The 27732-nt window shown below is 44.7% G+C and overlaps 1 protein-coding gene across 3 annotated transcripts in view; it reads left to right on the top strand.

Moving 5' to 3' along the window:
- The window catches only part of ZNF217 (zinc finger protein 217), a 143482-nt gene extending 135148 nt beyond the window's left edge, over positions 1–8334 (top strand). For all 3 annotated transcript variants that reach the window (XM_078652053.1, XM_078652054.1, XM_078652055.1), the window contains one exon: positions 6345–8334. The gene's annotated coding sequence lies outside the window, so the exon portion shown is untranslated. The remainder of the gene's footprint in view (positions 1–6344) is intronic.
- Positions 8335–27732: the final 19398 nt, after the last annotated feature.

The following is a 27732-nucleotide window of genomic DNA, read 5'->3' as shown; positions in this document are numbered from 1 at the left end:
AAATACGCTTCTATTAGGGTGCATTTGTCAGCCATAGTACCATACAGAAAATCTCCAGATCAGGTTTCTTTCTTTCAGGTTCCAGTGGTTAAGGACTTCCTCCAGGGGTTGAAGAAAGTGTATCCCCCTGTGCGAAATCCTTCTCCTCCATGGGAATTAAACCTGGTGCTATCCAGGTTAATGTCACCACCTTTTGAGCCCATCCACAAGGCCTCTTTGCAACATCTCTTGGAAGGCGGCCTTTTTGGTGGCGATTACCTCTGCTCGCAGAGTCAGCGAGATTCAAGCTCTCTGTGCGAAAGAACCATACACTATCTTTCATCACAATAGGGTAGTCCTAAGGGCTCATCCAGCTTTCCTACCTAAAGTCATCTCTGATTTTCATATAAATCAGTCCATTTCCCTCCCTTCATTTTTTCCAAATCCTACGACCCCAGCCGAGCGGTCACTTCACTCCTTAGATCTTAAAAGAGTGCTCAAGTTCTATTTGGAAATGACCAAAGGGATTAGGAAAACGGATCAACTGTTTGTGAACTATGGTTCAATGCGAACAGGTTTTCCAGCGGCCAAGAGGTCCATCGCGAGATGGATTGTCTCTTGCATTAAATTGGCTTATCAGCTTGCAGGCAAGCCTTTGTTGCAGTCACCCAAAGCGCATTCCACTAGAGGGAAGGCCGCTACAGTAGCCTTCTTGCACGACATTCCAATGTCGGAGATATGCAAGGCTGCGACTTGGAAATCAGTTCATACCTTTACGAGACATTACTGTCTCGAGTCTGATTCCAGGGCCGATACTCTAGTAGGACAAGCCTCTTTGAGGAATCTATTTGGGTAGCCTACGGCCTGTACAAGCTTAGTGAATACTAGGCTTAATATGGTTTATTACTGTATTGTTACTCCTTTGCCCGCAGGGAGATGAGGTGAGGCTCGCTATTCTATTCTAATGCTTATGAGCATTGATGGGGATCCCCTGGAAGAGAAGGATTAGTTACTTACCTGTAATCCTAGTTCTCTCCCAGGGGTATCCTCATCAAAGTCATAAGCAACCCTCCCGCCTCCCCGGGCAAAGGACATTCTTTAATAAGGAGATATGGTTAACCTATTTGTTATTGGGTTTATTTTCAGTCTCCGAAAAGAACAACTGACCTAACTGTCACCCCTGAGGCATGATGGGATACTGGGGGTCATGAGTGCCTTAAAGGCACGGTGTCAGTTTATTGCTATGTAGCTACAGGTTAGCTTTTCAGTCTTTTTAGACTGTGTGTTTGCAATGCAGCCTGGGAGCTTTCTATGCTTCCAGTGAGTTATAAGAATTTCTACTGCTTTCTGAGCATTAAAACAGTTTCTAAAACAAACTTTGTGTTGTTTCTCATGTTTCTAATGCTTATTATTGTTACATGTATGGTGGAAATTCTACACAGCATATTTCAGCTCTGTTTTTATTGGCTGCTATTGCATGTTATATATATATATATGTATTTATATATATATGAGTATATATATGTGGGGCACATATAATATAGTGTTTCTGGGGTCCCGCACATGGGCGGGAATATTCTAATGCTTATGACTTTGATGAGGATACCCCTGGAAGAGAACTAGGATTACAGGTAAGTAACTAATCCTTCAGACCTCCGTGATATCCAGAAGTCGTCTGCTACCTAGCCCTCTGCATCCGCAGCCTCCAAGCATTCCTAGTTTGATTCTGCAAGGCCATGTTACACCAATCAAAGGGAGAATTTTAATACCATTTTCTACGCTGAAGGTCCATAACATCATAACAATGGGTCTTGCAGATCATTCAGGAAGGCTAGTCTTCTTTTTCTTTATTTTCCTTCTCCTTTACCACTAATTCACGCAAGGCTGGCGGAGGATCCTCTATCATTACTCCCAGAGAAAGTTACAGCTCTCCTGGTCAAGGGAGCTATAGAATGGGTTCTGATTTCAGAAGTAAGCAGTGGCTGCTACTTGCGTTATTTACTGATACCGAATAAGAACTAAGATCAATCTCTTCCTCATAAAGGAGAAATTAAAGATGCTCAAGTTGGCTCAGGTCTTGTCTGCCCTAGACCATGGAGACTGTCTAGTAGCCTTGGATTTGTTGGATGCATATTTTCACATCTCCTTCCTGCCTACACACAGGTGTTACCTGCAGTTCACAGTAGGCCACGAGCACGTTCAGTTCACCATGCTTTAATTTGACCCTACCAACGCCACTCAAGTGTTTACCAAGAGGATGGCAGTTGGTAGCTGTTGTCTTCCACCTCTGGACTACAGCGAACCTCCTGCATTCACTGGTGTTCTCTATAAACGTGCCAGAGTCGCACCTTAATCCTTCTCAGATGCTCCCTTTCATCTGAGCTTTTCTGGACACAGTGGAGTTTCTGGCTTATCCTCCCGAGCAGCGAGTCCAGGATATTTAGGCTTTGATACTGATGTTTCAGCAAGAATGACTTTGGCTACCGGGACTCATGGCTTCCTGCATCCTCTTGGTAAATCACGGCAGATGGCATATACAAGCTCAGCAATGGGACCTGAAGTTTCAGTGGGCGCAGCATCAGAGGAATCTCTGTGGTCCAGATCTCAGTGGGAACTGTGAAAGACCTGCAGTAGTGGTTGATGCACTGCGATCGGGTCGGAGGCAGACACCTCTCCCTTCCGATCCAGATCTCACAGTAGTGACAGATGCGTCACTCCTGGGATTGGGCAGCTATCTGGTAGAGGTGGAGATCAGGGGACACTGATCTCCAGCGGAGTCTGGGCTCCACGTCAACTTGTTGGTGTTTTGGGCAATCCGTCTAGCTTCGAAAGCATTTCTTCACTCTGTCAAGGGGGGTTAGTGCAGGTGTTCACGGACACCACCACAACCACCACCACCATGTGCATGTGTTACTGCAGGGTGGGGTGGGGTCGTGGACCCTTTGTCTAGATATCTTGCATCTCTGGACGTCTCGTAACAGCAGGGCATAACCGTGGTGGTTTAACACCTGGCAGGTCTCTGAACACCAGGGTGGACGAACTGAGCCGTCGATGCCCATCGATTCACGAAGGGCATCTCCAGTCAGAGGTGGCTCAAGGTCTCTTTCAGTGGTGGGGAGAGCCTTGGTTAGATCTGTTCGCCTCCAAAGAGAGCGTGCAATGTCAGCAGTTTTTCAAGACCTCTATCGCTCGGCGACTCTTATCGTTGAGAGCGGAGCTCAGGCCTCCTGTGCGCCTTTCTGCACATACCACTTTGGCCAGAGTTCTGAAGAAGGTCGAGAACCACCGAGACAGTCATTCTTGTGACTCCGGACTGGGCCCAGAGATTCAGATCTTCTTCGAATGAGCATTGATCCTGTGATGAGTTTGCCCTTTAGGGACAATCTTCTGTTGCAGCAGCAGGGGAGGGCCCTCCACTCCAACTTGTCAGCTCTCCACCTCCTTGTGTGGAGATTGAGCAGTGACAGTGATCGCTTTCAACCTTCCTCACGAAGTATGTAATGTTATTCTGGTGGCCCTCCACTAAGACTGTATACACCTGCCATTGGCAAACATTTTTTAAAAATTAGACCAATCCTCTTTCTGCTCCTTTGTCTAATATTCTCCTCTTTATACTTACCTTTGCCCAGCAGGGCTCTGCTTTGGGTACTTTCAATGGTTACATTTCTGCTTGGTTTGCTTTCTCGCGGCTGCCAGACCAACCCTCTTTATTCAAGTCCCCTTTTATAACTAGATTCTTAAAAGGGCATGCACATGTGTTTCCACCTAGTCCCTTTGTAATCCGTAGTGGGGCCTTAATTTGGTCCTTGCATTTCTTGTGTGCTCCATAACTGTCCTCTCAGACTGCTTACCATCAAGACAGCCTTTCTGGTGGAGACAACATCTGCCCGGAGGGTAAGTGAATTACCGGCTTTATTGTGCAAGCCTCCCTAATTGATGACTTTTGTGGATAGGATGGTGCTTTGCACCCATGCTTACATCCTACCAAAAGTGATGACCCCATTACATCTGGGTCAATCGGTCACGCTGTCCACTTTTTTTTGCTCGCCCGCATCCCTCTAAGGAAGAGGAGCATCTCCACCGTCTGAACTGAAAAAGAGCATTGTCATTCTACCGTGACCACACAAGAGTTCCGGGTGGATGACCAACTCTTTGTGGGTTACGTGGGAGCTACAAAAGTTTGGGTAGTGCAGAAACTAACCATTTCGCGCTGGGTCTTGACCTGCATTAAAATCTCTTAATGCCTTGACAGGAATCAGCCTCCTAGTGATTATGGGCCCATTTTCCCAGGGGAAAAGTTGTGAACATGGCATTGGCGCAGGGTGTCCCAGTCCCGGGCATCTGCCGGGCAACAGCGTGAGCGTCTCTGCACATGCTTGTCAAGCACTACTGCTGAGCAGTCAGGCCAGCAGGGATGGGCATTTCACCTGTAGGTCCTGCAGGACTTTTTAGTGTAGAAAATCTTTCTGCAGCCCACTACTGGGATGGTATGGCTTGGGTATCTATTCAAAGTTAAGGAAATCTGAAGCTAGAAGTCTCCGTCAGATGAGCAAGTTACTTACCTTTAGTTACATATTATCTGGTAGATACCATATCTAGCTTCAGATTTCTTGCTGGCCCACCCATGCCTCTCCAATCTGCGGACTTGTTTGATAGGGCTAGGGTTGCTCCCATTTCAGGGCCCTAATTGTGACCCCGACAAGTCAGTTCACTCCATAGCTATTCGTTTCTTGTGTGGAAAAGTGAAAAGAAACTGACGTCTGCGCGACTGGGCGGCACATAGGTGACCGCAAAATCATGACCGAGAGAATGCATTACCGAAGGGAAGTAACTTGTTCATCAGGTTTGGCAAAATTTTGAATCATGGTGTGATGGCATCCTAAGTTGTGGTGGTAAGATTTCAGCAGTCAAATTGTAATTTATTTTTTCATTCAAAATGATTCCATATCGGGTCTTGCTGTATCCTCAATTGGGAACCAATTAGCAGATTTATGTGTTTCTGCTGTGGATCCTCTAGCAATACGTCTCCTAAGGAGCTTCTTTCTCCAAAGCTCCATTACCCAGATGGAAAGCCTGCTTCAGGGTCTTTTGTTGTCCATGGCCTATTGCCCTCTCTGTCTAATGATGTACCTCCACCATACCTCTGCATGTGCATACTAACTAGAAGACACTGTCCCCTTGCAGATACACAGGACACGCTCTGTTGTGCTTGTTTGAGAGCATTTACATTTGGAAATGACAGAACAGATAAAAAAAAAATACCGGTTTGGTGGAAAGATCACTATTCTCGATTTTGAGCAACAATGTATGGAGACTGTGTGACTATTACCGCTTTGCTTATCTTGCAGATTCTGATCTGCATTGGTTTGTACAAGTGTTGTAGACCTATCATCCAAAATCATCATCTTGTCAAAATGAACTGAGCCTTCCTGCCTTTTTACTGCTTTCTTTGTATTGGAGAAGCCTTACTTGGATATGGTGCAGAGTTCCTCCCTAAGACCTGTAACATTTCCTACTTTTGAATTGTTGGCGGAAGAGTTAAAAGTGTATTAAATCTAGATAATGGCTTTACCTTCTTTTTTCTATTTGCCTGTATGAAAATATCATATTCTGCCCTTTTTTCCAATTATAAACTGTGTAACATATTTGAAAGGAAAATTGCCTTCAAGCCGTGTTTCAGCATGTAGAAAATGATCAGAGATATTCAGGGCCTAATTACGACTTTTGGCAGAGCGGTGGCACCACTGTGCCAACCACCGCTCCACTAAAGGTCCCTTCCGCCAGCCAAATTCCGACCTATTTTGTGGTGTGCTGTAAGGCGGTGTGGTGGTCCAGCTGCAGTGTGTCTTTCAAAGGCTGTGGTGCCTTTTGAAAGAGGCACCGCTGTGGGAACACCACACGGGGATCCTGCACAGGAAACTGCGTGAATGCACACACTGGGGCACACATTGTGCCTCACTGCATGCATCCCCAGACTGAGGGACACATTTCAGCACTGTCTGCCTTTTAATGGAGGAAAGACCTCCATGAAACTGCTGGCTGTCGTAAAACTTGTAATATACATGGCGGTGCCGCAGTGGCACCACCTGCATATTACATTGCCCCTGACTGCCACAGTCGGGGAACGATGGGTTCCTGGCGAGCCATAGATCCAATTAGTCAGTCATTGATGCCAGCGTACACTTGTGAAGTGGTTGCTCAGTTTGATGACCAAGTTGTAGTTACTCTTCATTTAGATGAATGAAAAACTATTTTGCATGCAAGTTTACAAAACTGGATTTTGTTGCATGCCTTTTAGAGTAACGTGGGAAAGTATGATTTATTCCATTGTAATATTTCCAGCTGATCAATGTATTTTCTTTCAGGCATGTGGATGCTGAGTATTGGCAGAGGAGTTCTGAACTTCAAGATGGCATATTGAGGGACAACTCAAGAAATAAGCTGTGATTGTACTCTACACTTGAAGAACACTACAGTTTTATAATCTATATTTTGAAATTCTTACCGTATGGCAATAAATGGTGTTCTGAGCTCCTGAGATGTTACTCCTGAGTATATAAGGGCCTTCCTCGACAGACTTTTTATTTATAATTGACCAAATGTAAGGCAAATAGTGTTTTTGTACTTGAGTGCTGCTGATAAACTGTCTGAAAGAATATATTGTATGCATCTCAGGTAACTATAAATATCAGAATAATTTAAAAATGATTTGTGAATGGTTATCTCAAATATTTTGAGCAGGTTTTGATATTTTACTTTTATTCTCTTGAATTATATGTTTTTCCTTTTGCAGACTGTTTCCAAATTCATTCCATGTTGCATACTATTAAGACACTTCTTAATACATTGTTTTCTTTGAAAACATTGATGTGAACCCCTTCGTAGCACAATGTTGTGCGTTTATCACGGTATGGTGTTTCTAAATTGAAAGCTTGTTCACCTACAGGTGTTGACACTGTTAATAGTTATTGAATGTTTTTCGACACATTCGTCATTATTTTAGTGTGCTGTTTTGATTCATGCTACATTTATTCATCTGTGGACATACAAAATAAATCAAGCGTATGTGTGCAAAGCAAGTGAGCAAACCGATTTGGTGCATTACACAGTGATAAAACTTGCCAAATATTTTGGAAATGTATATTTTGGTACTCCTATTGTATGTATTAATTTGCACTCCACTAACCCTTGACAGTGCTTTGGCTTTTAAACTTAAAACTTGCTATTCGGTACATCTTTCGCTTACATTCCACTTCAACAAAAAAAGGTCAAGTTTAGTTAGAAGTCTTAAGGTCTGCATACTCAATTCATGTTGTAACTAAATTAACAAATTATGCAGTTTACTGGTCTGAAAATGACAGCAACATGGTTTTGATAAGCAAATGCAATAACATTGCATTTTAACAAATAGCATAACATAGCATAATTAACAAATTATGCAGTTTACTGGTCTGAAAATGACAGCACCATGGTTTTGATAAGCAAATGCAATAACATTTGTATCTCTGGTCCACCATGGGTTTGCTACGATTAAGTGCCTCTTTGTTTCTCGAAGACCTTGAAAGATTTCTTTCACTTGTTGGCACTGGAGCATTTAGTTTGCACTGTTGGTTTGCATACTCCTATTTTTCAAACATTAAAGAGTTCAAGTAGCAAAGCTAATTGAAAATACTTTAATTATGCAATATGGTACCAAAAATGATAAGCCTTCTCTTACTGTCCCCTTTAAATGCAACCTGATGTCGATATCTTACTGAAGATAGCCATATATTTTATTGCCCTTAGTTAGTTTGTCATAATTTAGATTAGCCTCTTTCCTGTTCATAGGCTGAGCCAAGTGTATATACCAATGATTGTTTTGGGGGTTTTGCACTTTTGTATACCGTGTTTCAGAGATTAATACACTGGGAAAATGCTTGATATGTTTTTTGGCTGTTCTTTAAATGAATATTGTGAATTTAATAATATTTGTAAATCTTTTGAAAATACCAAACCTAATAGTAGCATCCTATTCTCCCTTTTTTACAGCTACTAAGAATCTACATTTTTATCTTCCCAAACAACATACTCCTTTATGAGTATTGATTTATGTTACGGGAGGTTTTGTTTCAGTTCTGTAAACCTGTTTTTCATAATTGTTTTCATCAGTATTAACTTTTGGAATGCTACTGTTCTGTTTCTGGTAAATACTGAGTGTATAAAGATGCAAGTTATTGTTTTGATTGTATTTATATACTTCCACAATGATTTGAGATTTTCATGCCGTAGACAATTTTTCTTAATTTTTGATGTATGTCAATTCAGTAGGGACGTGTTTGTGTATATGAATGTAAATATAAATTTCAGGTTTTTCAATTTTGTGATTTATTGTGTTTTTTAAACATGAATGTATTATGATTGAAATGTAAAACTAATGCAGTTTCTTAAACTGCAAAAGGTATTCTATAAGACTGAATACCAAAATAGGTGAAAATTAAGTGAAAGATGGCTGAAAGGCAGTCTGATCCAATGATTACAACTTTTGGAGCTGCCCTTTATAGGGGGGAATCTCTGACATTAATACACTCTCTACCATATTGCAACACATGTGCTGGACTCCAAAACACATTTTCAAAATAACTCTATTGTCAAATTATTTATTCAGGAAATGTACCTTTAAGAGGCAACACAGTCCCCATTTTATGGTCTAGTGTGACCAGTGCAACACGAGTATACTTAGCTGAAAACACCACTGTCTGATATCACAATTCTCAGAAGAGACCACTTTCACACAGCATTGAAACAGATGTTTGGAGTAGCCATATTGGATTTAGGGTAATTAGAGATTTGTGAAGAATAGCAGGGAACGAGATCTTCAAGGACACAATAATTACTGAAAGCCCAACTAGTAAATGGTGGAACTATTGGTTGTATAACAGGAAATGACCGGTCTATGGGATTCTCCCAACTGCCTACCTTTTATATTTGATGATATAGCAAAGTTAAATTGTAAAGAAATCAAGCACAAATCATGCACCCTCTTATGTACCATGTGTACACAGTTTTTCCTATCGACCAACCGCATAGCATAGGAACTTTGCTCAGATACTTCAGCCTATCATCCTCCACATTTTCACTGATGCTAAGCATATATAAGTTCAGTGGATTGGGGTGGGGACTGGGTGGGTGGAGCCTTTTCACCTCACAAGCTGAACAGTTCTGTGTCAAAAATCAATTGTCCATGCCAACATTTTCAAGTTATAAATTCTAATCTGCATTTGATGTCAGTGACACTGTTATGGTCTAGAAAAGTAAAATTTATTTTATATCTATCTATACTGCAGCAAGCTTTATCATGTTGTTTTGCTTGTAATACTTTTGTATGGCTTTAAGTTGGAAAAGCAAAGAGCTATTGTCAGACACTTTTCTTCCTGCGGATTCCACACCTTTTGACTGATCCCCAGGCGTCCGACTGGATCTGAAAACTTTTTTCCTAGTACCTCTGTGCTAGAAGGTAGTGTTGTGCGGCTCCACACTTATTCCATTCCGCTATGAAAGAGCTATAGGGACCATGGTTTCCATTCGTGGTCATACGTATCTGCAATCAACTCTGTTCTTTGGCGACATCTAGTCCTCCCTAATGGACATGCCCTTCGATGAGACACGCCTGTTTGAAGTCAAGGGCAACTCTGTTCTTGAACATTTCAAGGAGAGTACACTACCACTTGCTCGCTCTGCCCAGTCTTGGCAAACACTCCAATTCCACTAGTTCTTTCTTGGCTTTGCCCAACCGTCTCTTACCACCAGCCTGTCCCGCATCAGCAGGTAACTCAGCAGTTTTTCAGGAGAGGCGGAGGTGCCCCCTGCACCTGCGGCCAAGAACACCATGCCTCTCTGTCCACCACCCCTCGCACACCCTCCCATCAAATTTCTTCATTGTACCGTTAATGAGTAACAGCCACCCTGTGGGAGGCAGAATCCAGTGATTCTATCCAGGTTGGCAAGCAATCGCGTGAGGCAGGTAGGTCCTAAGTTGTCCCCAAAGATTATACTTTACCATTCCTTTTGTCTTTGCTGCACATTCCATCATCCGCCCAGCAGCTGATGGAGGACCATGTCTCTATTTTGCGGTAGGAAGTGCAAGCTCTCTTGTGCAAAAGGGTTGCGACTGTGCCAGCACCAGAAGAAGAACGTGGTGGTTATTACTGCTACTTTCAGGTGCCCAAGAGGAACTGAGATATTTGGCCTATTCTAGATTTGCACCCGCTTAATGCCTTCCCTTGAAGGCGAAATTCAAAATAATCACCCTGGCCCAGGTTTTGTCTGCCCTCAACCCTGGAGACTGGATGGTGGCAATGACCTGCAGGATGCCTATTTCTATATTCCCATATTGTTGGCTTATAGACACTGCCTGCTATTCATGATGGTAGAGGAGCATTTTCTGTTCACACTTTTGGTCTCTCCAGCGCCACTCTGGTGTTCACAAAAGTGATGACTGTAGTAGCTGATCGTCAGTGGTGTGGGATGCCAGTCTTCCCCTACTTTTACTGGCTGCTGAAGGTGGTTTCTCACCAGGCATACATCAACCACCTCCAGGCTATGATCATCTTCCTGTCATCTTTGGGGTTCGCAATCACCGTACCAAAGTCACACTCGACTCCTTAGATGCTCCCCTTCATTGGAGCATTTCCGCATATGATTTGGTTTCATGCCTTTCCCACAGGAGAGAGTAAAGGACATTGAGGCTATGATCGGATCTTTCAGCCTCGGTCCTGGATTTCAGTGTGGTTGACTCTGAGGACTGATGGGCTCCTACATCCTGCTGGACTAGCACGACCAGCGGCATTTGCAGGCTATGTAATGGGATCTGAAGTCGCAGTGGGCCCAGTATCAAGAGAAACTGCCCATGTCCAGATTTTGGACAAGACTGAAAGATTTGCAGTGGTGGCTACTGGCTCGCGATTAAGTCAGTGGCAGACCCTCTTTCCCATGCCTGTTCTGAGCTAACCTCAGTTACCGATGCATCGCTTGTGGGCTGGGCGGCGACCTGGGAAAGGTGGACATCAGAGGACTCTAGTCCCTGCTCTGTCGGTTTTCTGGAGCTGATGGCCATCTGCTTGGCGCTTAAAGCTTTCCTGCCATCTATTAAGAGGAGGCTGGTGCTAGTGCTCATGCACAATACTTCCGCCATATAGTATTTCAGCAAACGGGGTGGTGTCAGACGCTGTGCCAGGGGGCCTTGTGCTTCTGAAAATGGCTAGATCCCAAGGAATTTTCCTAGTGGCGAACCACCTGGTGTGCTCACTGAATGCCACCATGGTGTAAGTTAAAAATCAGCAACTAGTGGCTCACAGGTGGCATTATAGCCAGATGTGGTGCAAGGTCTTTTCCACATAAATGGATAGAACCTGGACTCAATTATTTGCCCCCGCCAAGAACGTGCAGCGCTTCTGCACGTTGGTGTTTCCAAAGTGTCTCTCACTCTGAGATGCGTTCCTCCTCAGTGAAACTCTGGACTCCTGTATGCCTTTCTACCTATACCACTTCTGACCAGAGTTCTCAAGAAGAGCAGGACAGACTGGCCCCAAGTCATCCTAGTGTGTCTGGATTCGGAACAGAGTAGGGTATCCAGAACTTCTGGGTTTCAGCATAGGTCCTCCGGTCCGTCTGCCCCTGCAGGAGAGCCTAGTGTCGCAGCAACAGGGAAGGATTCTCACCTTGGCCTTTGCAACCTCCACCTTCATGCGTGGAGACTGAACAACAACAGCGGAACACCTTCGACCTTCCTTAGAGGTGGTTGATGTTATCATGGCAGCCAGGTGTCCCTCTACTAAACTGTATAGACCTGTCATTGAAGCAAAATTGTGGTTTGGTGCAGCACTCTTCAGATTGACCCACTTCAGGCCAAACTGTCTGACTTTTCGCAGTTTTTTCTGTCTGTTGCCCTGGAAGGTCTTGCTTTAAGCACACTTAGGGGCTATCTTTTGGCCCGCCTGGCGTTATTGTCCGCTCATCCATGCGTGTTTCTCTGGTTGTGATGTGGTTTTTAAAAGGGCTGCAATGTTTCTACCTTTTCCCTTTGTCTTGCTCCAATGGAACCTTAACCTGGTTGTGACTTATCTGATGTGTATTCCGTTTGAGCCACTTCACAGCTGTCCCTTATAGCTACTTACCACCAAAACTGTGTTTCTTATTACTACCTTCCAAGTAGAAAGGGTAAGTGAGCTTCTGGCTGTTTTTGTCACTCCGCCTTACACCACCTTCCTAGAAAAATTGGTTCTGCGGATGCAAGCATACTTTCTGCTTAAAGTTGTCAGCCAATCCATCACCCTGCCGACCCTAAGGGAATAGAGAGACTCCATCACTTGGACCCCAAAAGAGCTCTGCTTTTGTATCAATCTTACCAAAGACCACTGGGTGGACTATTCGCTCTTTGTGGGGCAAACCAGGGCAAAAGCGGACCATCTACTGCTGGATCGTGCTCATTCTCCCAGAGCCCAAGCTGACAACAGTGCGATAGCACACAGAGTCCTTGTCCTAGACATTAACCAGGCGACTACATGGGTGTACCTCTATATGTTTACGAGCCACTATTGTCTGTACAGTCAGGTTTCCCAAGAGGGGCATTTTGCCCTCTGTCATGCAGGGTTTTCTGTTTCTACTCGCAGACCAGCTTCCAAATAGGTACTGATTTAGTGTATATTGAAAAGGTGAGAAATGTGCACCAGAAGTCTATATAAGAAGACCAATTTATTTACCTTCTTAAGTGCTCTTTCTTGTAGAGACCCTGTGTACCTCCCATTGTCAACATTCTGTGATTGGACTTTATACATTATAAAGATAGCAAGGCTAGTCATCTGCACACTGGCCTACCAATTTGCTTTTGGGGCTCCATGTCTGGAGACCCAGATAGTCTCAAAAGCACTCGGGAGGAACACCTTTATAGGCCCACGCACGTCGCTTCCTGAGCAGAAATGTCAATGCAAATCCACACAGCACCACCTTCCGGCACACAGAGGAAAAACGTTTAAGGATCGAGTCTGATCCCTGGGAAATATTCAAAACGTGATGAATCTATGGCTATATGGAGTTTCTGCAAGAGAGCGTTACCAAGGTATGCAACTTGTTCTTCTAGTAGAGTCCTTACGTCCATGTAATTCTGAGCTGCCCCCATGATTGTGGTGGCCATTATAGTCCTGAAGTGCAGAGCCAGAGGTCTTGCACACCAATTAAAGAGCAAGAAGCAACACTCTGTAATTAGCTAGAATACTGGGCATGAAGTCCTGGGCTGGCCTCCCTCAATAGCGCGATTTTCCAAATTTGCCACTGCTTTAAGCATGTCATATAATCCTATACGGACTAGAGACCATGGAATGGTGATTTGAGCTGAACCTTGTGTGAGACATCTACTGTGACAAAACTTCTTGTAATATATTTTTTATTTACCTTCACTTTGTGTTCAGGTCGACGCCCCTCATCTGTCATAGCACCTCACTCACATTTATTTTATTTTATTTCTTTATACAAATACATCCCCTAAAAACTAACATGTCCCCCCAAACACCTAGAAACTAACCCCTCTTACCTGTTCCTGTTTTGAAACTCCTCCGAAAAACGACTTGAACAAACACTAGACTGTCTTAGCCTGAACCACACACATGTGTGGTTCAGGCTAAGTCGGTGTTCGTGCAAGTCGTCGTTCGGCTTTCATGACTCCGGAACTCGTTCTGGAGTCGTTGTTGAGGATGTTTCCCAGGCACCACCCTAGTGTTTTGACATCAGTTCTATTTTCGCACCATCAGCAAAGACCTGGAGAGAGCTACTTCAGCCCTTTTTTGACTAACCTGTTCAAATGTTATCAAAAGATTTGTTCGAGGCATATGAGCTGCAGATTACACACTATGCATAGATCGCCATCTAGTGTTGGGCCCGGATGTTTGCAGTTTGTTGTTGTCCTGAAAAGTTCTTTGGAAGTCACGAGATAGGTGACTCCTCCTTAGGACCACATTGCGCATGGGCATCGGCTCCATACCCAGATTGGTTTTTTCCTCCATCGGGCTCAGATGTATTTCCTGCGCTCCGGTTTGGAACCAGATTTCCTTCGGCACGCAATCCTCACCCTGTTCGGCGGTATTGTCTCAATCGCGATCTACCACGCGATTTTCAACTAACTTCGAAGTCTTCGATTCCAGTCGTCGACGAAGGCTTTCGGGCCTACCTAGGCCTCACTTTCTGGCTCATGGAAAGGACGCCATTCAAGAAGTGTCCTCAATGTGGGTCGAAGTTTCCCCACACACACCTACATGAGGTGTGCAACCTGTGCCTTTCACGGGAGCACGAGGCCAAAGACTGTTCGGCGTGTGCCTCATTCCGCTCCAAAAAGACGATCCGGGACCGACGAGCTCAAAGAACTATGGCTCGCTCATCAGCTCCGATTCCCGACGACATCTTCGATTAGGGCGACGATGTACAAGAACACCAGCACGCTGAAGAGAGTATCGGATCATCAGATGCCGAAGACTCCGACGTCGAGGAGGTAACTCCAGCTCAACGGGTCGTAAGTAAGACCGTCGACCCCACCCTTTCCTCGACACCATCTAAAAAGGCTTCGTCACACCCTCACCTTCGGTGCCGACCCAGTACCGACACCGAAGAAAAAGCCATCTTCCTCTTCCACCTCGACCGTTGCTTCGACACCCAAGCATACGATGCCGAAGACTGGCAGCGGTTCGTCAACACCGAAACCGCACTCTGAGCCGAGTAAAAAATCAACCACAGCTCCAGACTCTCATGCATCGGAGCCGAAAAAACCCTCGGAACCGAAAAAACGGGTTCCCATAAAAGACACTTCGAAAGGGCACACTCCTAAGCCAACTGCCGACTCGATGCCTAAAAAGCCTACGGAGCCGAAAAATGTTACGCCTAAGGATTTACCTGGCTCACAAGAGCTTTTTACACCAGATCAACAAAAAAACCCTTGTAAAGGATTCCAAAACTGGACAATTCACTCACAGCTCCAAGAAGAGACCACTTGAGGCGCCAGCACCTCCTCCCCCTGCAAAGAAGAGACATTGCAACCTCTCCATTAAGGGTCCCTTCTCCTCCGCCTCCCCATACTGTTCCTACTCATACACCTCCTCCACCACAGCATTCACCTACACCATCTCCTAACCCAGACGATGATGTACACACAGATTCTGATTATGAAGGTGGGGGTGCACATTACCCACCACACACACTAATAGTCCCCCTCAGTCACCTAATCCATGGGATGATTACAACACCCCTGATGTGCCTTATGTCCCACAGGATGATGTCTTTCCTTCCAGACATTCCCCACCAAAGGACACCATAGGTCTTAACCTGCTAGTCCAGAGGGCTGCACAATATCATGGGGTGGACTTATCCACTGATGCAGTGGAGGAAGACTTCCTATTACACTTTTGACAACACACAAAGGTCTACGGCCATCTTACCAATGTTTAAGGGTGTCATCAAGCACGCAACAGAGGTTTTTAAAGACCCCGCTAGAGCTAGGGTCCTGGAAAAAATATAAAGCTGCCCCTGCAGACCCAGCTTATATTAAAGGCCCGGCACAATTAGATTCTTTAGTGGTATCCAATGCACGTAAACGTGCTAATTCCCAAACAGGTGAAGCCTCACCACCAGCCAAAGAATCTAAACTCCTTGACGCTTCTGGCAAGAGAACTGCGGCACAAGCAGCTAACATCTGGCGCATTGCCAACACCCAAGCCTTGCTGGCAAGATACGACAGGGCACATTACAACGAACTAGAGTCCCTAATGCAGCACCTACCAGACAAATACAAAAACAGGGCTAATGATCTTCTACAGGAAGGTAAAAATATCACTAATACTTCCATCCGTTGTGCCCCTGTCACTGTTAAAGCAAGAAGTAGTATCTCTGCTAGAAAAAAGTGCAATAGAACTAGTTCCTCTGTACCAGCAAAACAAGGGGGTTTACTCTCTATATGTTCTAATCCCAAAGAAGGACGGCTCACTAAGGCCTATTTTAGACCTCAGACCGCTAAACATATACATACAGTCAGACCATTTTGACATGGTTACACTCCAGTAAGTCCTTCCTCTCGTCACAAAACGACTTCCTGGCTACTCTAGACCTCAAGGACGCATACTCTAGCTGGGGAGCCGAGCGACCCGCGGCCAGCTAAAATTATTTTATGATGCCATGCACCTCCTATTTGAATAGACCAACCTCTAGCGCCTTTGGGTCCCACGGGGTATGCATATGATAAAACTGAATTTCAGTCGAAAGGGTTGCCTTCGGCACCAATCGAGCCCTTTTGATCTGTTCCTGTATCCAGACCGGCTCTGGTTGTGAGTCTGCAGCCTTCGCAGAGTCTTTTTCAGTCGCACATGCTCCTGACTGCTCTGAGTACTTAGTTATGCCTGGGTAGAATATGGAGCCAGACCAGCATTTTCCAATGCCAACTGACTGGCCCAAGATAATCTGGGACTGGGACAGTACTTCCCTTTACTGACATGCCTTATGGGGAAAATGATTGGCGCAGATCTGAGGATCCCCATCGTTATCTCGTCTCCCTGGAAGAGCCCTTGGCAGAGGCTAATCGCTATGAGGAACTAGCAGATCCAGTGGTCTGGGTACCTCTTGACCCTTGCCTAGTTTCTCCTCCTAGTGTAGCTACAGAGGAAGGGGCTTTATTTGCCATCCTGGTGAGTAGGGCGGCTGAAGTCCTGTACTTTACACCGCCCTCTGTGACAGTCAAGACTGTTTTGACAGATGTGCCTCAACCTAGGGCAGCTCCCCCTGAACCTCTTCTCCCCTTTATTGAAGCCCTCACTCAGGTCCTGCAGAGTTTGGAACTGTTGAGCAAGTTATTTCTATGGTGTCTAAGGATGCCCAAGCCATCCTAGCCCAGACAATGATGCAGCAAAGTTCACAATATGCTGAGTACTGCACACAACCGACTCACTAGCTAGACATAATGGACTCACTAAGTAGAGCGGTTGCTTAGTTGGTCATACTTCATTGCCACGTCTGAGGCCACCTGGATTTTTTTGGGGGGGGTCCACGCATCCCTTATGGACATGCCCTTCAGGCATTTTACTGTTTGGCAATAATGCAGATTCTTCACTGGCATGCTTTAGTGACAGCAGGGCCATCGCATGGTCCTTGAGACTCTCCTCGGCCCCACACCAGCCCCACTCTGCCTTCTATGACTACAGGTCGGAATACCAGCCACGTAATTTCTGCCCAGCCACCACGGCCAACAGACTCCCCAGTCCTTTTGTGGCTGCCAACAAGCCTTGTGGGACAAAAGGCCAGCAATCTGCCCTGTCACTACACTAGCCCTCCCCTGCGACAACTGCAGTATCCAACCCCTTTAATAAGACCTTTCTCCATCATGGGTAACCGCTCAGTAGCAGGATCTAGCACCATCTGCCCCGATGGCAGCATATCACCTTGGACAACTGGGTGCTCCATCTTGTCTAGTTAGGTAATGGCCTTCCATTTACAGAAACCCTGCCACCCAATCCATGATCCTCAAATCAGTTGACGAAGCACCACCTCTCCCTCTTACTTTAGGAAGTACAGGCTCCTTCGGCCAAAGGAGCTATTGAGAGGATGCTGACATCGGAAGCAGGTTGTGGTTTCTATTCCTGCTTCTTTTTGAGGCTGTAGGATGATGCAGACCTCCATTCTATATTAGACCTAAGCCCTCTCAGCTACTTACTGAAAGACATTCACAATGTTCACATAGACTTAGGTTATGGGTGCCCTGGACACTGGATTGTAGCGGTTCACGGTTGGCCATTAGCACTTAAAGTTCATTGTGCTCCCTTTTGGCCTTACCAGCACCCCTCCGGGGTTCCCGGTGGTGTTTGCAGCCCATCTGCGGAGGTCAGGGGTTCAATTCTTTCTCCTACTTTGATGACTGGCCTGTTGAAACTGAGTTCGCCCCAGGCAGTTGTCTCCCACCTCCAGCATTCGCTGGGGTTTACTGTAAGCATTACCAAATCACACCTGATTACTCCAAGGCACTTGCTTTCAACAGAGCCATTCTGGGCGCAATACATTTCTGTGCCTACCCTCTGGAGCGACAAGTCCAGGATATTCAGGCTGTGATTCTGATGTTTCTGCTTATATCCTGGACTTTGGTGAGGCTGCTGAGTCTCATTGCCTGCTGAATTCTGCTGGTGAACCATAACCGCTGGCATATGCAGACTTCTCAGTAGAACCTTAAATTCCAGTGGGCATAGCATCAGGGAAATCTCTGACCTGGTTCAGATATCGAAGGGAACTGCAAAAGACCTGCAGTGGTGGCTGACAAACTACAATTGTCAGCGGTAGAGGCCTCACACTTCCCCATCCTTACTTCACAGTGAAGACAGATGCATCCCTTGTGGTTTGGGCGGCAATCTGGGGGAGGAGATGAGGACCTTCGTCTCATGCGGTGTTTCAGTTTCACATCAAATTGTTAAAGCTGAGAAGATCTGCCTGGCATTAAAAGCCTTCCTACCCTCCATCAAGGGGAGGTTAGTTTAGGTGTTCACAGACAACACTACCTCCATGTGGTACTGCAACAAACCCGGTGGGGTGTGGTCATGGACCTGGTGTCAAGAGGCCCAGCATCTCTGAACATGGCTACAATGTCCTAACATTTTCTTGGTCATGCAACAGCTGGCGGGCTCTTTCTACACAAGTGCAGAAAAACCCATTTGTTGATGCCTAGTGAATCACAATTGGCACCTCCATCCGGAGGTGGTGCAAGGTCTTTTCTGCGACAAAAACATGCAGTGTCTGCACTTCTGCACCTTGGAGTTTGCAAAGCGGCTCTTGTGTTGTCTTCAGTAGCGTTCAGGACTCCTGTATGCCTTCCTGCCGTACCACCTCTCCCTCGATCATCCGGACTTGCAGTCCAAAGTCATCCTTCTGGCTCTGGATCAGGCATGAAGAGTGTGGTATCCAGAACTCCTGAGCATGAGCAGCAGTCTTCAGTCGGGCTATCCCTTCAGGAGGATCTCCTGTCGCTGCAACAGGGCAGGGTTCTCCACCCAAATCTGCACAGGCTCTACCTACATGCGTGGAAATTGCATGGAGATTGTGCAGTGACAGTTGACAGATACTGGAAGCCATTGGGACAAGTTTGTGGCTTGCTGTGCATATTGACCGTCTCTCTGCACTTTGTCTAAAGGTATTATTTGTTTTTAGCCCCAAAAGGCTTTACCTTGGGCACAGTTAAAGCGTATCTTTTGGCCATTTCAGCTTTTTTGTGTTTGCCAGGTCAGTCCTCCCGGTTGAAGTCACCTGTTTTGACTCGTTTTCAGGAAGGACTTTGACAGGTTTCCACATAAACCCTTCATTATGCCTTGTTGGGACCTTAACTTGGGTTTGAGCTTTTTTGATAACTGCCCTCTTTGTCGCTTAATGATCAAGACCGTTTTCTTGGTGACCATTGCTTCGACTAGAAGGGTTAGCGAGCTCCAGGCGCTCTTTGAACATCCTCCATACACCATTTGTTCCGAGTGAAACTGGTTCTCTGCACTCGTGCCTCTTTTCTGCCAGATGTGTTGACACCTTTCCACGTCGTCCAAAGCATCACTTTGCTGGCCTTCTTTGCTCCACTTCAACACTCTAAAAAAAGAGAGAGAGACTCCATCACTTGGGCCCAAAGAGCATTGTTCTACATCGATCATACCAGAGAATACCAAGTGGATAAGCAACTCTTTGAGTTCACCCGAGTGAAAAAAGGAAAAGCAGTGCAGAAACAGACCATCTTCAAATGGGCAGTGCTCTGCATTAAGGTCTGCAAAAAACAACAAGTGATGGACTGAATGTGGATCAATGTCACACACTCCCCCAGTCAAAAGATCTGGGCCCAAATCCATCGTTTTTTTGCACTGCATTAAGGTCTGAACGCACTGGTCATGAAGCAACCTCCTGAAGGCTTGTGGGCTCATATCTCCTGAGCCAAGGCTGCAACCACTGTTATCTAGTGGAGTCTTTGTCCTGGACGTCTGTCATCCTGTTAGGGGGGCTTCTCTGCAGAGCTTTACAAAACATTACTGCCTTGACAGTTGGTCCCTCGTGCCGAACTTATCCAGGACTGTTGTCTGAACCAGTTCGCAGTCCTGCATCCAGGGAGGTATTGCTTTGGTATCTATTTTAAGGTAAGAAATCTGTGGCTAGAGGTCGTTCAGATGAATTCCTTACTTGCCATCGGTAATGCCTTATTGGGTAGACACTCAATCTAGCTGCAGATTCCTTACCGACCCTCCCAAAACTCTCGGCTTCTGGGAATGAGATTCTTCTAATTAAAATGCCCCTGTAGATCCTTAGTATCTGCACACAGGTCCATCAGCCTTCTGGCGTGGCTCTGTGCTTCTGGTACAAAAATGTCAAGAAATAAAGTAATGGCACCACCCTGGGGTGGTGAGTATTTAGCTGCTGCACACTTCACTTCCGCCACAGAAGACGCGCAGCCAATCGCCACCTATCAACATGCACAGGCGTTACAAAAGTTCATTAACTTGTTCTTAGATGCCAATGATTTGTGTTGACCCTTACTTAGACAATTGCATTAGTGAAGCTAAACACATTCCAACAATGCCAAATGATCAAGAAACGGATTACATACCATTTTCGGGTAGGGATTCTCAATGTGAAGAAATTGTACTCAATCTGGTCTTTGCAGGATTTCTTAACACAGAATTGGACACCGTTAAGACTAAAGGCGTCCCATGCAAAAGAATGGCTCCATTGCAGTAACAGGTTTACTTTTACGTGAAGACACTGACAGTGAGTACCATATTGAGAATTATTGGAATGATGGTGTAAGAAACTGGTGTATTGTGGTGTGGGGGTTAGTCCTCACCATGTAATACTATCACAATACCCCAAAGATGGTCTTTAGATTCACACTAATAGATACATAGTTCAGTCCTGGTAGAGTGGCAAAGAGCAGTCTGGCTTTACTAGAGGAACATGTGTTAAGCATTTCAGAGTATGAACAAGAGCGATAAGTAATTGACATGACTCGAGAAAAATCAGACACCAATTTATAAAAATATAGTAATTTAATCCTCATTTAGACAGCAAATCAAACTGAATAGCATGCATATAACCTGAGTTATAGATTTTAGAAGCAATAGAAAATCAATGCAAAAAAGAAAAAATAACATTGCAGTCAATGACAAAAACCACTAGTGACAATCCGTCATTGGCAGGACGAGTTATGTTGTACCCTTGTAGGGTAAAAGTGATTTGGGTCCCGGTTCCAATCCACAACAGTCCGTTCAATTTTACCTGCCCATGGAACCCAGGTGCAGATCTGTCCTCTCTATCCATGGTACAGACGGAGGCTCAGGAGAGCTGCTGTTACCACTGAAATGATGCTGCGGGGATGAAGATGCAAATGGATTCCGGTTGTTGACGATGGTCACATGTCGAATGGAATTACCTCTTAATGCAGTGTCTTGTAAAGTGGTCTGTTGTCGGACAGGCGACCAACAAACCTTGGCAGGTGTAAGTAGTGCGAAAAGTAACTTTGATGCCGGTGGTCCCAGGGAACGCGGTAGCTACCTGTAACTTTGTGGAAGGCAGGACTACAGTTCCCACAATGCACTAGTCCGTCTGGATTTGGACAATCCCACGGAGGGCCCAATGGCCAACTAATCGTCCGATATGGACAGTTTATTTTCCTACAGGTTGCAGGGGACTAGTGCCACTAGTCCAGGGGTCGGAGGGTGCTTCAGGCTTCCACAATGGTCCCTCTGCCAGGGAGTGCATGGGTCCTTCTGACAGGGTCTGTTCCTTCGTTAATGCAAGTTATTCAGATCTGAGGATTTGATTTCAAAGGGGTGTCCTTAAAATCCTAGATTTAGGCGTGTGGGAGCTAGTTGCCAGTGTTAATCTGCCCCTGAGGTGACCACACCTGGGGATGTAGTTTAACTTTTCTACACAGAACTCTATTCTACCACTCCTAAAGATGGTAGAAATCAAACTGGTTTACAGACCAGGCAGCTAACTTTGGAGGTGTGGCTAGCCATTTAGGGGTTTACACCTCCCTGCATAGCTAATGTCCCCCCTGTCTGGGTGCCAATGTGCCTGGGGCAGGTGGAGGGCTTTCTGATGGATACATCTGCCTGTGGATTCCTCACCTTATGAATATCCCCTGCGCCAGCATTCTGCAGAAATGTTTCCTAGCTCTCCGTGCCGACGAGGTTGTCATGGCTCTGCACGCGGCTCCGCATGATGTCACCGGAGCCATAAGAATACCACGTCGCCATGATGATGTCAGTTTCCTTTTTTCCGCGCTGTCGACGCTAACGTTTTTTTCTGGGACTCTCCATACTTCGTTGGATACTTTCTGTCTTTTATTGTATCTCTTCCTTTCTTTGTAGCGATGTCTGTTCTGAGGAAGTCCGGGTTTAAACCTTGCAGAGAATGTGTTAAACCTATTGTGTGTTATCTAGGAAACCTGAATCGATATTCCTATTTTATGCCCTTGTTCGGCTATAATCTATATTATCCATACAACGGCATAATAATCATATCCATAATTCAGTCGTAGCACATGCTGTCACATTAATCAAGGCTACTTCTCTGGCCCCCCAGTAAGCACACCGAGTTCTCTAAACAAAACCAAGCCTCCAGCAACCTGGGAAATCCCCCTTGCTATTGTTTTGATTTCGTCCTAGAACTCCTGTAAAGCACTGTAAGAACGGCCAGTTCTTAGTGACATCTTTATTGACGTCTTATGTCCAACCTTACGTCAAACCCGGCACCTTTCAGGTATAAATATACCAACGCTGCCTTAAGCAAACACACGGTGGTGAATCTGGAGCAGAGCAGCTATCTACTTCCGAGAGCCCAGCTGATGCGAGAGCCCACGGACGCTGCCCCTCCCTTTTGACGCGCTGAGAAAGACGCTGTCTTTTCTCTTGCCGAGAAATCCAGCCTTGGCGTTTCCAGCCTACCCTTGCGGGGTGCTGGGATATCGAGTCCTGAGAGAGAGATACCAGACCTCCTGCTTTCTATTACCCAGGTACGGAGCTGACTAAACCCTTACAGGGAATTCTTGAGTCAGATTCTGGGCAAAACAAACTTAACTTAAACTGCTACTTACTCCCTCCCACGTATTAGGCTTAGGTCAGGTACACCGGGGTAGGCGTATTTAGAAGCACCAGTTGAGTACGATTAGTCAATGTATATATGTATGTATATATTTTATCTATTTTAAAGTATCATATGGCTAAGAAACGATATCAATGCTTTTACAGTATTATTTTATAATCCTGCTTTTACTGTACGCACTTTACTATAAGTATTGTAATTGTAGCAATTCATTTCTCTTGCATTAGGAAGGAGACTGCTCAATAAATAATACCTTTATTGAAAACGCCCGTCTCTCTTTTCTCTGCAATCTGGTGAAAATAAGTACGCACCTTGACTGAGTGAAATAGCTGTCTTTTGTTTTCACACGACTCTTGAGATATACTCTTAATCAGGGAGAGCAAAGTTGCCATGTTTTATGGTTGTCAGAAACGAAATCCCTTCTTGTCCATCCAGGGAGGTTAAACTCCTCCTCGCTTATTCAAGAAAGTTTCTAGTGACCTCTGAGCTATCTGGCAAAAACTTAAGTCTAATATAGTCAGTAGAGACCTAGTTAACCTCAGTCCTACGTCTACACTGCTGAATATATTATTCCAATGTGTAGAGCCTATTGGGACTATAGGAACTACACTACATGGCGCCCAACGTTTGGTAAGGTGATAAATCTAACGCAAGACGTTAGAGTAACTCAGTCGTGCTTTTTCACACAGACCCTTTCTCCCGTAAATACTCCAAAGACGTCTGGAGTGGGTCAAAGGTTAAAATCCGCCAGAACTTAGTAGGAAGAGATTTCTATGTATAGTTTTTGGTTTATTCAACGTTGAAGGATACAGTGTTCAAAAATATTGTGCACCTAATCTTTGTTTCCTTGAAAACCTGATCTGCAACAAAAACCTTTCTGTCAGTAAAAATGTCAGAAAATGAAGAAGAAAGGGAGACAGCTAGAATAGCAGCTCGACTCCTAGAGGATGACACAAGTCTCCTACAGAGTGACCCGGATGCAATACTCATTCCGGTCAACATAAGAAAAACTATAACTCTTAAACTTATAGAAAATGGACTGACATCGAGAGGTGGTACAGTCATATTTGTAATTGAGGCACATGAATATCGGCAGACAGAGGTATTCTATTCATGGATAAACGTTCCAGCAGCAAACGCTGTCACACATGAATTCTACTATTACAAAATAGAGGAACCACCGGATGAGTACACCCCTTTCGAGGAGGTGGAAATCCCATTAAAATACCAAGAGCACCTGCTCTGGTTTAAAGGCGCCCTAAAACATAATAATCACATCACCAGGCTCGGTCCACTAGGTAGACCAGGAGCAACGTGGCCGGTTCTAGCCAGCTACACACCACTTCCAGACATTGAAAAAATGTCAAGTGAAGAACTCTTAGTTAAAATAAAAGAATTAACACAGGCATATAGAGAGTTGGTTCAATTGGCAACGGAGGATATAACATTCCTCCAGAAATTGAAAGAAACAGATATAGCAGAACAACCATTTGAACTTGCCAGAATCATAGAAAAATCCTATGAAGAACTAGGAAGAGATAGTTTGGGAGGGAAACCAGTAAAACCGCAACTAACTGAAAATACTGAAAAAATATTTATTAAAAATAATTTAAACACTCCAAAAAAGAGCTGGGATGGAAATAAACAATCCACTCCCAAAGAAAAAAGATTCCAGTCCAGAGGAAGGTGTCCTCGGCGGAGAGAAAGATCTCCGGACCAAGGACACAAGTCTCCCCAGAGGGAGCCCTCCGAGAAAAGATACAACCTTAGAAATAGGGATAATCTAAAGAAACCTGATAGATATCAAGATATTGATACACGTCCCTCTCGATCTTTTCAGACTTCCGCGCAGAAATCGGAAAGAAGAGGACGGTCAGAACAAAGGGAAGAGCACGTCAAGTCCAAAGACAAAGATCCTGCTCATCAAAGTAAAAAATTACAATTTCCAAGAAAGAAGGTAGCCAGCATTAAAATAGTCAAACATGCCGAGGATACTGAGGACACAGCTGAAAAACGGAGAGTGGGCCCAGACAGTGCTAGACAGCGCAGCAGAAGTGGCCATAGCTCGCAAGATCCTGATGAATCATCTGGAGACAGTGGACACGAATGAATACATTCAGGTGGAAACTGCAGATACCAGATTAGCAAACCTCATAAAATATACGAGATAACATTACGTATAGAGGGAGATAAGACTAGGAAAGTAAGGGGTCTATTTTGGGATAACCTTTCCAAAGGCTATGACATCCTTTTAGCTGAAAAAGACTGGCCACCAGAGTTTGTCAGGGAGTGCCCTCATGGCGAAGAAATGATTATGCCTGCCTTCTCAAATCAAATTCCAAATCATAAAAAATCCATATATGCAAGAAAATGGGCAGTAGCCCAAGCTCCTGCATTATATAAGAATCATGTAGGATGGGATGAGGACTCTCCTCCTCACAAAATCCAGTTAAAATGTCAACCAACTGCACAAAGGCAGTACCCAATTAAGCAAGAAGCTAAAAAACAGGTCAGGGAGATTTTAGATCAACTTGAATACCAGGGGGTGATTGAAACATGCACCTCACAAATGAACAATCCTTTGTTTCCTGTCTCCAAGCCAGACGATTCATATCGTCTAGTTTTGGACTACAGACACCTAAACTCATGTTGCAAAACTTTTGCGGTACAAAACTCACATAGTGCAGCACTAATGAATAACATCGTGCGCAAAAAATACAAAACAACATTAGACATCTCTAATGGATTCTTTTGTGAAAACATTGCACCTGAAAGCAGGTATTTGACCGCTTTCTCAATAATGGGCTCGCAGAAAAATTGTCGACTCCCACAGGGGTTCAAGAACAGTCCAGGATTATTCTCAGCAAGAGTAACAGAGTTACTACAACTGTATGATGATGAGGCATTCTTATGTCGATGACGTCTATCTAATAGATGATGACTTGGATACTCACTTGAAAAGAGTGAACACCATAATACTTGGGTTCGCAGCAGAGGGTTACGAGTTCAACTTTAAAAAATCACTAATTGCCCATCTAACTGTCCTGTTTTTAGGATATGAATTATCAAGTGAAGGCAAAAGCCTGGCAGACAATTTCTTAGAAAAATGCGCTGTAATCCAAGCACCAAAAACGCTGAAAAACTTACAATCAATTCTAGGTTTCCTGAATTTCGGAAGAACTTACATTCTAAATTATGCAGAGAGGGTTAAACCTCTCTACGAACTAATAAGACCAGATTTTAAACCAATCAATTGGACTCAAAAACACACAGAAATGTTGAGATCATTGCAAACAGACATGTTAGCAAAAACAAAATTGCAAACTCGCGATAATACACGCAACCTTGTAATCCGAGTCATCCCAGGAAGATGCGGATTCACGTACCTGACCTCTAATGAGGGAGAAAGGGTACCAATAGCGTACAAATCACACTTGTACTCACAAACTGAAAAAACATTCAGTCTTGCGGAAAATGTTGTAAATGCGGTTCAAACAGCTGTAGCAAAAGAAAGTGCCCAAGCCCAAGGCAGACGGATTACTGTCTTAACAGCAGAATCAGCCTTCGAGGCATTGACAAGCCCATGTAATTTAACTACGGTGGCATTAGATCCAAAATGGATACAATGGGGAAATTCTCTTGCTACAGAAAAAGTGAAATACTATTTTGACCCGGAAATGAAAAAAATTAAATATCTAACATATGAAAAAGTATATCCTCTGCCTGATGACATTCTGCCCATACAACTTTACGCCTGCGTAATATACACAAACAGTTATGCAGAACCCTCAGTTTGGGAAAAACAAGCTTATAACGCTACGTGCGAGGTTGTCAAATGCCGGTGGCGCGGACGTAAATTGATGCCACTGGTAACAATGTCACAATCTGTAAAAGACAATTCAGGTCAACAAACTGAATTAATAGCTTTAAATCTGGCGCTCGACATTGCCGATCACGAATTCCCGACACTAATAGTGTGCGATTCGCATTCCTGCGTCAAATCATACAATGAAGACTTGCAGAAATGGGTTCAAAACGGTTACAAAGATGACACGGGTGCCACAATTAAGCAAAAATCGCTTTGGGAACAAGTAGTTCTTTTGAAGAAAGAACTACAAAAGACTCACGTGATCCATACACTGAGTCATCAGCGTGATGGCGTTCACGCTGCAGGGAATTCATTGGCTGAAACAGCCACAGCGGAAGCAACTAAGCCGGCTTCCGTAGCCACAAAAAAGCGTTCAGAAAAATACATAGACGGGGAAACCATGCTGGCGGTAAAAACGTCTTCAAAAGGCGACTGTGCAGCACTACCCGTGAATTATCCACTCAATTATACATACATAATCGATGCAAACTCCGTTCCTTTTGCTCGAATCCCTGGAGTGGGGGATAGAGTGATTCCAAACACGAACAGGAGAATCTTCTTAATACAAGAAACACACATGGGATTAGGTCTAAGGCATCAGATGATCAAAGAATCTCTGACAGAATTACAATCAGAATACTGGTGGCCGGGAATGAGCGTGGATAATCACAAATTTGCAAAAAATTGTGAAAACTGCAACAGAGATCGCAGTGGCGAACCGGCCGACATAGTGCCAGAACACCTAATAGAAAGCATAAGGCGATCTA

Source organism: Lissotriton helveticus, chromosome 7, assembly GCF_964261635.1.
Source record: "Lissotriton helveticus chromosome 7, aLisHel1.1, whole genome shotgun sequence".
Taxonomy (NCBI): domain Eukaryota; kingdom Metazoa; phylum Chordata; class Amphibia; order Caudata; family Salamandridae; genus Lissotriton; species Lissotriton helveticus.
The sequence above is the reverse complement of the archived record's forward strand: the minus strand, read 5'-3'. Positions and strand labels throughout refer to the sequence as shown.